Source organism: Sapajus apella, unplaced genomic scaffold (assembly GCF_009761245.1).
Source record: "Sapajus apella isolate SASKATOON/1434 unplaced genomic scaffold, GSC_monkey_1.0 scaffold210, whole genome shotgun sequence".
Taxonomy (NCBI): Eukaryota; Metazoa; Chordata; class Mammalia; order Primates; family Cebidae; genus Sapajus; species Sapajus apella.
The window spans coordinates 799,051-810,623 of NW_022437150.1; the positions used below are offsets into that span (position 1 = coordinate 799,051).

The 11,573-nt window shown below is 40.2% G+C and overlaps 1 non-coding gene across 1 annotated transcript; it reads left to right on the plus strand.

Moving 5' to 3' along the window:
* Window positions 1-7,009: 7,009 nt before the first annotated feature.
* On the plus strand, window positions 7,010-7,081 carry TRNAA-AGC. The gene has a single exon. It is a non-coding gene; the product is annotated as a tRNA-Ala (tRNA).
* Window positions 7,082-11,573: the final 4,492 nt, after the last annotated feature.

Here is an 11,573-nt window from a genome sequence, read left to right on the forward strand (position 1 = left end):
CTTGAGCTAATGTATTACCCCCATAGGGTTGTTGTTAGGGTTAAGTGAACATGTAAAGTCATTTTGGAACGCCTGGCACTTTAATAATCACTATTTAAGGATGGGTATGGTGGCTCACACCTATAGTCCCAGCACTTTGGGAGGCCAAGGTGGGCAGATCACTTAAGGTCAGGAGTCTAACACCAGTCTGGCCAACATGGTGAAACCTCATCTCTACTTTTATACAAAAATTAGCAGGGCATGATGGAGTACACCTAGTCGCAGCTACTCTGAAGCCTGAGGCAGGAGAATCGCTTGAACCCAGGAGGTGGAGGTTTCAGTGAGCTGAGATCATACCACTGCACTCCAGCCTGGGCAACAGAGTGAGACTCTATCTCAGAAGGAAAAAAAAAAAAAATCACTATTTAAGTGTAACGAATTATCATTATTATTTGTAAGAAAAGATAACCCGGCCGGGCGCGGTGGCTCAAGCCTGTAATCCCAGCACTTCGGGAGGCCGAGGCGGATGGATCACCTGAGGCCAGGAGTTCGAGACCAGCTTGGCCAACATGGAGAAACCCGTCTCTACTAAAAATACAAAAATTAGCCTGGCATGGTGGCACACGCCTGTAATCCCAGCCTACTCAGGAGGCTGAGGAAGGAGAATTGCTTGAACCCAGGAGGCAGAGGTGGAGAGATCTTGCCACTGCAGTCCAACCTGCGTGACAGGAGCAAGACTCCATCTCAAGAAAAAAGAAAAGAAAAGAAAAGAAAGAAACAAGAAAAGAAAAGATAACCCAGCAGGAAAAAAAAAAAAAAAGCCAAAGGAAATAACCAGGCAATCCACAGTAGCAGACAATCATATGGCTAATAAATAAGCTCCACTTTCTTTATATTTGAAGATATGCTAATTAAAATAGCAATATTTTATTCTCAGAACCTGACATGGTGATTCATGCCTGTAATCCCAGCACTTTGAAAGGCTGAGGTGGGCGGATCACCTGAGGTTAGGAGTTCAAGACCAGCCTGGCTAAAATGGGGAAACCCCATCTCTACTAAAAATACAAAAATTGGCCGGGCGCGGTGGCTCAAGCCTGTAATCCCAGCACTTTGGGAGGCCGAGGCGGGTGGATCACGAGGTCAAGAGATCGAGACCATCCTGGTCAACACGGTGAAACCCCGTCTCTACTAAAACTACAAAAAATTAGCTGGGCATGGTGGTGCGTGCCTGTAATCCCAGCTACTCAGGAGGTTGAGGCAGGAGAATTGCCTGAACCCAGGAGGCGGAGGTTGCGGTGAGCCGAGATCGCGCCATTGCACTCCAGCCTGGGTAACAAGAACGAAACTCCGTCTCAAAAAAAAAAAAAAAATACAAAAATTAGCTGGGCATGGTGATGGGTGCCTGTGATCCCAGCTACTCTGGAGGTTGAGGCTGGAGAATCACTTGAACCCAGGAGACAGAAGTTGAAGTGAGCCGAGATAGTGCCATTGCACTCCAACCTGGGTGACAAAAGTGAAACTCTGTTTCAAAAAATAATAATAATCATCATAATATATAATTCTCCATCCTCATTATATTGAGAAATATTTCTAAGACTGATAATAACAAGTGGGGATATGAGCGTTGAAAAGCACGTGTTTTGAAAGATTGTTGAGGGAATGTCAATTGGTAAAAGTGAATTAGAAAATAATTGTACAAGTTCTATTAAAATTTAAAGTTTTATATTTTTATTTTCTTCCTTAAACCCAACTGTTAAGTGATAGAAAAAAGCAAGTTGAAGCATAGCATGTATGGTTTTCTTTATTATTTTAAATATATATGTAAGTAGTAACAGACTGTTAGATAGTATCAGTGAGATCCATTTAGCCTTAACCTCAATTTTAGAAAGTAAAAATTTAGACTTTTCCAAATACCTCCAAGGGACATCATGAATACAATTATTGTATATTCATTGTATAATTGTCTTAATTTGATGTTAATAGAGTTCACCTTTAAATATAAGTATCTCTAATATATTCCAGTTTTTATAATTTTCCTTTGGCATTTTGTTATTCTTGATACAACAGAAGCCTCATAAAATGGAAATGGCATGAACCCTTTTCAACTTCTGAAAATTCCTTGACATTCTCAGTCACAATAAGGAAAAAAACAAAAAGGAAATAAAAATAAAAAGAAAAGCTCTGATTACTATTGACATTAAAAATATCTCTGAGAAGGCTGGGCATGGTGCCTCATGCCTGTAATCCCAGCACTTTGGGAGGCCGAGGTGGGTGGATCACTTGAACTCAGGAGTTTAAGACCAGCCTGGCCAACATGGGGAAATGCCATCTCTACTAAAAATATTTTAAAAATTAACTGGGCATGGTGGTGTGCATATGTAATCCCAGCTACTCGGGAGGCTGAGGCAGGAAAGTTCCTTGAACCCCAGAGGTGGAGGTTGAAGTTAGCTGAGATCACACCACTGCACTCCAGCCTGGGCAACAGAGTGAGACTCTGCCTCAAAAAAAAAAAAAAAAAAAAAAAAAAAAAAAAAAAAAAAAAAAAAAAATTGTGAGAATATATACCAATTGTCATTGTCAAAAGTTAGTATCTCTAGGGCTGAAATTATATAATCCTGCACTTTCCATAACACTTACGTGAGGTTTTACTTTTCCCTTTGCTTTCAAACATCTATTAATTATGTAAATCAAAAAGATAAAAATAGGACTTTCAGTTTCTGGTCTGATATATGAAGAGCTTGGAAGTCACTATTTCATCCCTCACAACAAGAGAACAGCAAAACAAATTGAAAACTAACAATTCTTCTTAGATCCATTAGAGAATTGAAGATCACAGGGTAAACTGCTGCCCCCAAAATTGGAGAGACAGACAGATAAAGAGAATATTGTTAAATACTCTGTATTGCTGCTATTTTGGGATTTACCCATTTATAGGCACCAAAAATAAATACCATTTTTAAAACTTTCTCTTTTTTTTTTTTTTTTTGACAGAGTGTCACTCTGTTGCCAGGTGCCAGGCTGGAGTACAGTGGCATGAGCTCGGCTCACTGCAACCTCCGCCTCCTGGGTTCAAGCACTTCTCCTGCCTCAGCCTTAAGAGTAGCTGGGACTACAGTCGCACGCCACCACGCCCAGCTAATTTTTTTGTATTTTTAGTAGAGATGGGGTTTCACAATGTTGGCCAGGATGGTCTCCATCTCTGGACCTCGTGATCCGCCCACCTCGGCCTCCCAATGTGCTGGGATTACAGGCGTGAGCCACCAAGCCCAGCCAAAACTTTCTTTCTTAAAGTTTAGTTTGATGGGTGCACATGTCTAGATTGGCAATTATTTTGTTTCATTACTTGCAAAATATGTTTCACTGTTTCCTGAATTTTATTGTGAAGATGCTTGTTAACATTCTAATTGTTCTTTCTTGACAGAAGATCTATACCTTTTCTCTGGCTGATTTAAGACCTCCTCTTAGGTTTGTTGTAACACCATTTCACTATGGATTGTGTAGTTATAGTTGTTTCTCTTTAACTTGTGTGTGGCATATTTGCTTTCTGACTCTATAAGTGAAAATTTTCTCACCAGTTTGGGAATTTTCCCAGGTATATTATATCTAAATATTGCTTCACCTACATTTTTTTCTCTTCTTTTATTCCTGAGCTCTAATCATATATACTTCAGAATTTTCATATACTCTTCTATTTCTATTAAGCTTTTAAAATCAGTTTTCCGTGGCTGTGTAATAAAGCGCTCCAAACTCAGTGGCGTAAAACAGCACAGCACTCAGCTGAAATGTATCATCTCATCTCCTTGTAAAGTCATCGGGATTTACAAATTCAGTGTGAGTTGGCAGATCAGCTGGGACTCACTGCTCCTGAATGCCCTTAATGCCTAGATGTCTGATAGTTGGCAAGGACTATTTTGTGGAGTTCATCAGCTTTTCTTCATGGGATCTCCCCAGTAGGACTGCCCAGCTTTCTTAGACAGTGATAGTGTTCCAAGATGGTGAGAACTGAAGCTGCAAGCCTTCTTGAGACGTGCACTTAGAAGCAGCACAGCATCATTGCCACGGTGTCCAGTGGCCAAAGCAGATCACAAAGGCAGCCGACGTTCCATGGGTAGGGGAACAAGATTAGACTTCTGATCAGAGGAGATGTAAATAATTTGCAGTCGTGTTTATCTATCTAAGCTTGATTCATATGTTCCATGTACTCAACTATTTTTGCTGTATTCTGGGTTAATGTTTTGGCTTTATCTCTCAGCTTAGTAATTCCTTCTTCAGCTGTAGCTAACATGCTAGTTTTACCCTCATCTATTAAGAATTTTTAATTTTAACTATTAGGTCTTTATTTCTTGAATCTAAATTTTTACATAATTTTACTCTTTTGCATACTTCTATTTGTAATTGTATCTTCAATTTATCGATAGATGTCATACCTAGCTATTATACATTTTGTATCTTAAAATTTAACATCTGCAGTTCTTCAGGTCTCAATATGACTTTTTTTGTATCTGTTGAGTCTCAAGCATAGTAATTTACCTTCTTAGGTTTGTAGTAATCTTTATTATTAACCTTATCTTAACATTAAGGAGTTCTGCAGCCTAACTTGGGGATGTTTTCTGTCAGAGAGGATACATTTCTTTTTCTGCCGGGAGAACAAATTTGACCCTGAACCGCTTAGGTCTCACTACAGGTTTTGGCCCAAAGCAAGAGTGAGGTTCAGCTCCTTCACCTCTCTGCTTTTCTGATGTTAAATATTCATGCTCACAGTCGTATTTATTTATTTATTTTTATTATTATTTTTTTAAGATGGGGTTTCACCATGATGGCCAGGCTGGTCTTGAACTCCTGACCTCAGGTGATCCACCCACCTTGGCCTCCCAAAGTGCTGGGATTACAGGGGTGAGCCACCGTGCCCGGCCTCATGGTCGTATTTCTATCCGTGTCTGACTTCAGGTTAAACCCGCTCCTCTGTTGGTCGAGGTCCACTTCCAGCAGTTCTTGCTCCCACCTGTTCCAGCTCCCAGGAACTTTAGGCGGGGCTCCCACACCTATGGCTTTGACTACTCATTACCCTGACCTGGGCTCCAGGTGTTTCTGAATCGCTTTAGAGCCCAGAAAATTTTTATTTATTTTTGTTTTGAGTGACCTCTAAAGAATTCCTTATCCTTTGTGAGACCACAAATGTCACAAAAACTGTACTATCTAGAGACTAATTGTTGGGTAGATTTTTTTAAAACAAGAACCAAAAAGCACAGACCAATGGCTGAAAAATATACAAGCACACAAGATTATCTATTTAGTGTTCCAGTGGAGAACGCATGTCCTGAGGCTAGTCATAAGAAGGTATCAGTCAGACCCGAAATGAAAGACATTCTACTTTTAAAAATGAAATGAAAGGAACAGTATTCTTTTATATTTTATTAACAGCTTGACTGCAACCTCAAGTTGTTAATAAAATGACATATCAATATCATAAAAAATAAAAACTATGCAAATGTTCTACATTAAAGAAGACTAAAAAAGATATGACAATTAAATGCAATGCCTGACCCTAGATGAGGTCCTCTGTAAGAGGAAAATATCAGGTCAATTGGTCACTTGGAATGCAGACTGTAGATTAAATACAGCTGTTGTATCGATGTTAAATTTACAGAAGTTCCTAATAGTACTGTGGGTATATAGTAAAGTGGAAATGGATGTGATGTACGCAACTTACAGGAGAGATAAGGAGCAAATGATAAGCAAATGGGGTACAATATTAATAATAGCTAAATCTGGCTGGGCTCAGTGGCTCACGCCTTCCATCCCAGCACTTTGGGAGGCCAGGGTGGGGGGATTACGAGGTCAAGAGTTCAGGACAAGCCTGGCCAACATGGTGAGACCCCATCTCTACTAAAAATACAAAAATACAAAAAAAAAAAAATTATCTGGGGGCGGTGGTGCACGCCTGTAATCCTAGCAACTCAGGAGGCTGAGGCAAGAGAACTGCTTGAACCCAGAAGGCGGAGGTTGCAGTGAGCTGGAACTGTGCCACGGCACTCCAGCCTGGGCGACAGAGTGAGACTCCAACCCAGATAAAATAATAATAATAATAATACCTAAATCTGAGTAAAGGATATACGGGTATTTTTTGTATTATTTTTATCTTTTCAACTTTTTAGTAAGTTATAAATTGTTTGAGAAAGAGAGGTTGCAACGGAGGTGCCTGAGAAGTCAGCAGCTGTGAATTTGGGTTGGCTGGCCAGCTCTTTAAAATAAGGGAAGCTTCCCCCACCTCCCACCACCATTCGAAAAACCAGTTCTTTTTTATTGCTCCATGGTTTCCTACAGATTGGTCGCCAAGAAACAGATGCCAGCTCTGCCTTAACTAATGCATCTTTTATTCGAATAACACTACTACCCCACCCCAGCCCCACCAGCTCGGCTTAGCAGGGAACCCTCAGAGTTTTGCCAGAGGTAACTACTCCAGATGCGCGGATCTGGGCGCCTACCCGATGCCTCTCACCCGGGACTCTGTTTCCAGTTTGTCCTGGGGATTGATCCACGACATCTTGAGCTCGCAGGTGCGTTCCCGGCCGTCACCACTAAATGTTTGGTGGACGTTCTGGGCTTTGAAAAAGGAGGTGATCTGAGAGTCTTTGTTCCAAGAAACGCGGTGCTGGGCGGGGCCTGGACCTCGGGGGGGCGAGGATCCCCTGTGACGCCCCCCGCCCCCCTTCGAAGTTCCCCACCCCCGAGCCCGCAGGTCTCAGCTGGTGCCCGGCTGCGATACCGGCTTTGGCCTCCTGGGGCTTTATGGTTGAAAAAGGCAGGAAATGAAGCTGGAAAGAGCGAGAGACAGCACATTGTCTGCTTTCAGGCTCCTTCGTTTGTTAACTCGCTGTGTTGCCCTCTTTAGACGCTGCTTGAGCAGGACCCAACTCAGGGTTTCACAGACTGCGGAGTTTGCATTCACGATTTCACTGCAATTTACTGAATCTTTAAGAAATGCTGATTATAAATCATGAAAGAAATGCAAAGTAACTTGTTTGCGGTTGGGGGTGTAGCTCAGTGGTAGAGCGCGTGCTTAGCATGTACGAGGTCCCGGGTTCAATCCCCGGCACCTCCACCATTTTGGGAGGGTGCACTTTCTCCTCTCAATTGACCTCCACTTTCATTTCTCTTTCCCGTTAAATAAACCTGGTCTCATTCATCACTTTTCTGCCTGTCTGTGCAGCATTTGCATAACTCAATATCTGTATCGCTAGCATTGCCACACCAGGAAGGTTCTTTGTAACAAGCATTTTTTGCTTTGTAACAAGCATTTTTGCTAATTAATCAGCCTGGTTTCTTTGGATTTCATGCCATGGTGTTATTGAAAAACAGAAAAAAAAAAAAAAATGAGACCCTTTGTTTCATTCACTTTTTGTTTTCTTTTCTTTTTTGAATTCCAGAGAGTTCTTGGCACAAACAGCAGCATGAAGGTGTAATAGCAGAAACATATCCGTGTCTCTTCTGAGCTTCCAACCGCCCTATAGCTTACCTTTTCTTGAATCACCAGATATGGAACCAGTGGGCCCCATAAGTATTGTGGGGCGATAGGTACATGAAGGACAATAAAATACTGTCTCTCATAACTTGAGGTGCCTCCCAAGTTTAAGCTGAATGAGACCGATGGAATGGCTGGATAAATGAAGAACTACTGCCCCTTTGCTGAAATAGCTTAGTGGGACTGTGAGAAACCAAGCATTGAAATATATTTTGTTCAAGAAAATTTCAGTAAAAATAAATGACATGTTGAGCTCATTTGACAAACACACTTAACTAGATGATGACCTTCACTGCCCCTAACACCAACAAGTATCCCACAACACCTACATATGCTAATCAATCCAAACCAAAGGTGATTTGCCTAGTGTGAAGTATTGATCAAATAGATAATAGAGGAACCAGTTTTCCCTTTTTAGCTCATTGATTTCTAGAAACTGTGTTTGATTCTAATACATAATTCTGTATAATATATAATGTTAATAGATGTTTATGAGGCTCAACATGGTGGCCCATGCCTGCAATCCCAGCACTTTGAAAAGCTGAGGTGGAAGAATTGCTTGAGCCTAGGAGTTCCAGACCAGCCTGGGCAACATAGAGAGACCTCATCTCTACAATTTTTTAAAATTAGTAGGGCATGGTGGTGCATGCCTGTATTCCCAGCTACTTTGGAGGCTGAGGCTGGAGGATCACTTGAGCCCAGGAGGCTGAGGCTCATCACAGTGAGCTGTGATTGTGCAACTGCACTCCAGCCTGGGCAAACAGAGCAAAGCAAGTGCCTGTAAAAAAAGTGGCGGGGGCAGTGCTTACGGTATGTATTCCCTATTTAAGTCTTTTTAAGGTATTTTGTGATCAAATACATTTAAATTGTTTTTCATGACAAGACAAGGATATTCATTATCTTCACGACTAGTTAACATTGTAATGGAGGTATTAACCAAAACATTTAAACATGAAAAAGTAATTAAAGGATTAACTATGGATAGAAAGGGATAAAGCTATCTATCTTGGTAGGATTATACATCTGGAAGCCACCCCTCAATATAAAAAAACTTACAGAGAATTTGGTAAAGAAGCTGGTTGCAAAGTTAACATAAACATACATACTCACACACACACACAAAATAGCTTTTCCATATTCAACCTTTGAAGGTTTTTGAATATCAATTTTATTTTGAAAGATGAAAAATGAAGAAAAAGAATCAAGTATTTATCCTACCTCTCCTGTATGGAATGTATTTCAGGATAAACATATACTTGATGAGGGAAGGATTTTTCTTCATAGGAAAAAACAGCTAATAAATGCAAGAAAGATGATAAAATTAGAGTCAACATTTTGCAAATGACATTGCTACGCCGAATCCGGTCACAACTGGCAACGGCTGCTATAACCATGAGGTGAAACTGGATGAAGGACTCTAAATGGTTGGAGCAGGCTGACACCACCTAAAGCAAAGCTAAATTTTGTATCATCAAATGTGAGACAACTCCATATCATGTGACTCATAATAAAGTAAAATAGAACATGCCTAGGACCACAATAAAATACTTGTGTTGAAAACTAAATTTCTATTATCAAAAGTATAAAAATGATTTATTTAGAGTAAATATTGGAGACATAGGAATGTGTTTAATAACATTATGATGATGCAATCAGCCAAATCCAAAATGTGGACAATTCTCCCGGACAAACTGACCTTCAAGAAATTAATGGCATGTAAGCCGGGTATGTTGGCGCATGAGTGTAATCTCAGCACTTTGGGTGGCCGAGGTGAGTTTGGGAGTTCAGGACCAGCCTAGCAACACAGCAAAACCCCATCTCTACTAAGAATACAAAAATTAGCCAGGCATAGTGGCAGGTGCCTGTAATCCCAACTACTCAGGAGTCTGAGGCAGAAGAATTGCTTAAAGACAGTAGGGCTTCTTTTCCCCCCAGTTTTAAAAATAACCTTTATTTTTGTAAAGTTAATATGTACATTATAAGAAATTGACAAATACAGGAAACCAAGAAGAAAGTCATCCATGATCACAAGCAGTTTATACAAATGTGTCCTTCTAGGTCCTGTGTGTGTCATCACAACATCCAGTTATATGGGATTAAGATTGTACAGTATATATCATGCTTTTTTACACATCATAAATATTTACCAATTCAAACTTGCAAAGTTATATGAGTATTTTCATAATAAAGAATATACAGCCCCAACTCAGTCTGTTAGAAAAAAAAATGTAACCCTGCTTTTTGTGGACAAAAATTTCATAGAAGACCAAAATGGCAACATGCTCTAGATAAAAGCATTAGCAGAGTTCCAATTAAAATACTGCATTCTCTTAGTGCTCAATTTAAAATAAAACATAAAGCAACTGAATACACTCAGTATAATATTTCTAAGAGAACTCATTAACAGATCTATACCATTAAACTATTAGCAAGAGGTATGTTTGCTTTGGATTACTTAATGTATTCCTATAGTACAGTCAAAAGAGATGCACATAGATCCATGGCCATCGTCAAAATGGAAATATGGACACATCTCCGTTCGTCTTTCCCTTTATACTTCCTTCTGCCCCTCTGCTGCCGACCTGATGAACAAGTCCTGATATACACTGCCCAGTGGTGGGTTCACATTCCATGTCCAAGATACAGCTTTTCTAAAGATGTTTGCTAAAAGGTAAAGTGCTCACATAGACCTATGGTTACCATCTAAAACCGTGTTCTAGAAATGGAGATCCAGCAAAGAGCCTTTCCCTTCACCTTTCCTCTTCGCCCTCTTCCACTATCCAGGTGGCTATGTCCAGCTCCAAGACGTGGATTAACAAAGGTCACTCCCAGAAGACAGGTCTTCCTAAAAACTAACGAAAGGATATAAAGAGATTGTTTTACTACCTCTACTTGTAACACACTTTGAACAAGAGGATTTACCTTTTAATATACAACAATATTAACTAAAATGCACATATAGAACAATGGTTAGACCATCTGAACTAATCTAACTCACCTGCACAGAACTCTTCCTCCTACATACTTCCTCTTCCCCAACTTGTCACTACCCAATGAACAGTCAGTATACTTTCCAGAATATCAAATTTAACAATTCCATTCCCAAATGCAACCACTCCTAGACAATTTTTTTTTAGATGGATTCTTGCTCTGTTGCCAGACTGGAGTTCAGTGGCACGATCTCCGCTCACTGCCACCTCTACCTCTGGGGTTCAAGCGATTCTCCTACCTCAGCCTCCCAAGTAGCTGGGACTACAGGCAAGTGCCACCGTACCCAGCTATTTTTTTTTTTTTTTTTTTGTATTTTTAGTAGAGACAGGGTTTCACCATGTTGGCCAGGGATGGTCTCCATCTCTTGACCTCATGATCCGCCTGCCTCAGCTTTCCAAAGTGCTGGGATTACAGGTGTGAGCTACTGCACCTTGCCCACAATTTTTTTTTTTTTTTAATGTGTGAAAGGTGTTACTTTAGTCTCTACTTTTAACCTGTGTTATGTGCTTTTATATATCTAGAAAGATGTTTCAAATAGGACTTGTTTTCCACTGTATATACAGTAGCATTGAATAAATGGTGCGCATACATAACACGGCCAATAATTTGAAAGTGTCTTCTAAATAAGAACATTGTCACCTAGAATCCTTCCCCTGTGACCTCTAAATTAACCCTGTAGACAGGTATGAGGATTCAGAAGAGTTATAAGCATCGAGTTAGAGATTTTAACAATTTCACTTTTGTGCTTTTAAGAACAGTCTATGAATTTTAACACAAAGGGTACTCAGTGTATCAGTTTACTAACTCTACTTTAGTCATACCCCAGCAACCTCCTTAACATCTGGAAAGACTAGATATTGTAAATCAGGACTTGTTTGTCCATTTAGATACAGTATATACACAGCACAGTAAAAGAAAATGCAGACAAAAGGGACAACGGTCAAGCATGCCTCACCAAAAACACACTGGTATAAAGCCCTTTGCACTTTCTTCTCCTTCCCCCCGAACCAGCACAAATATAATAATGTATACTGTTCAGGGAAGTGGTTTGATCAATTTCCAAAGGACAATATTTCATATG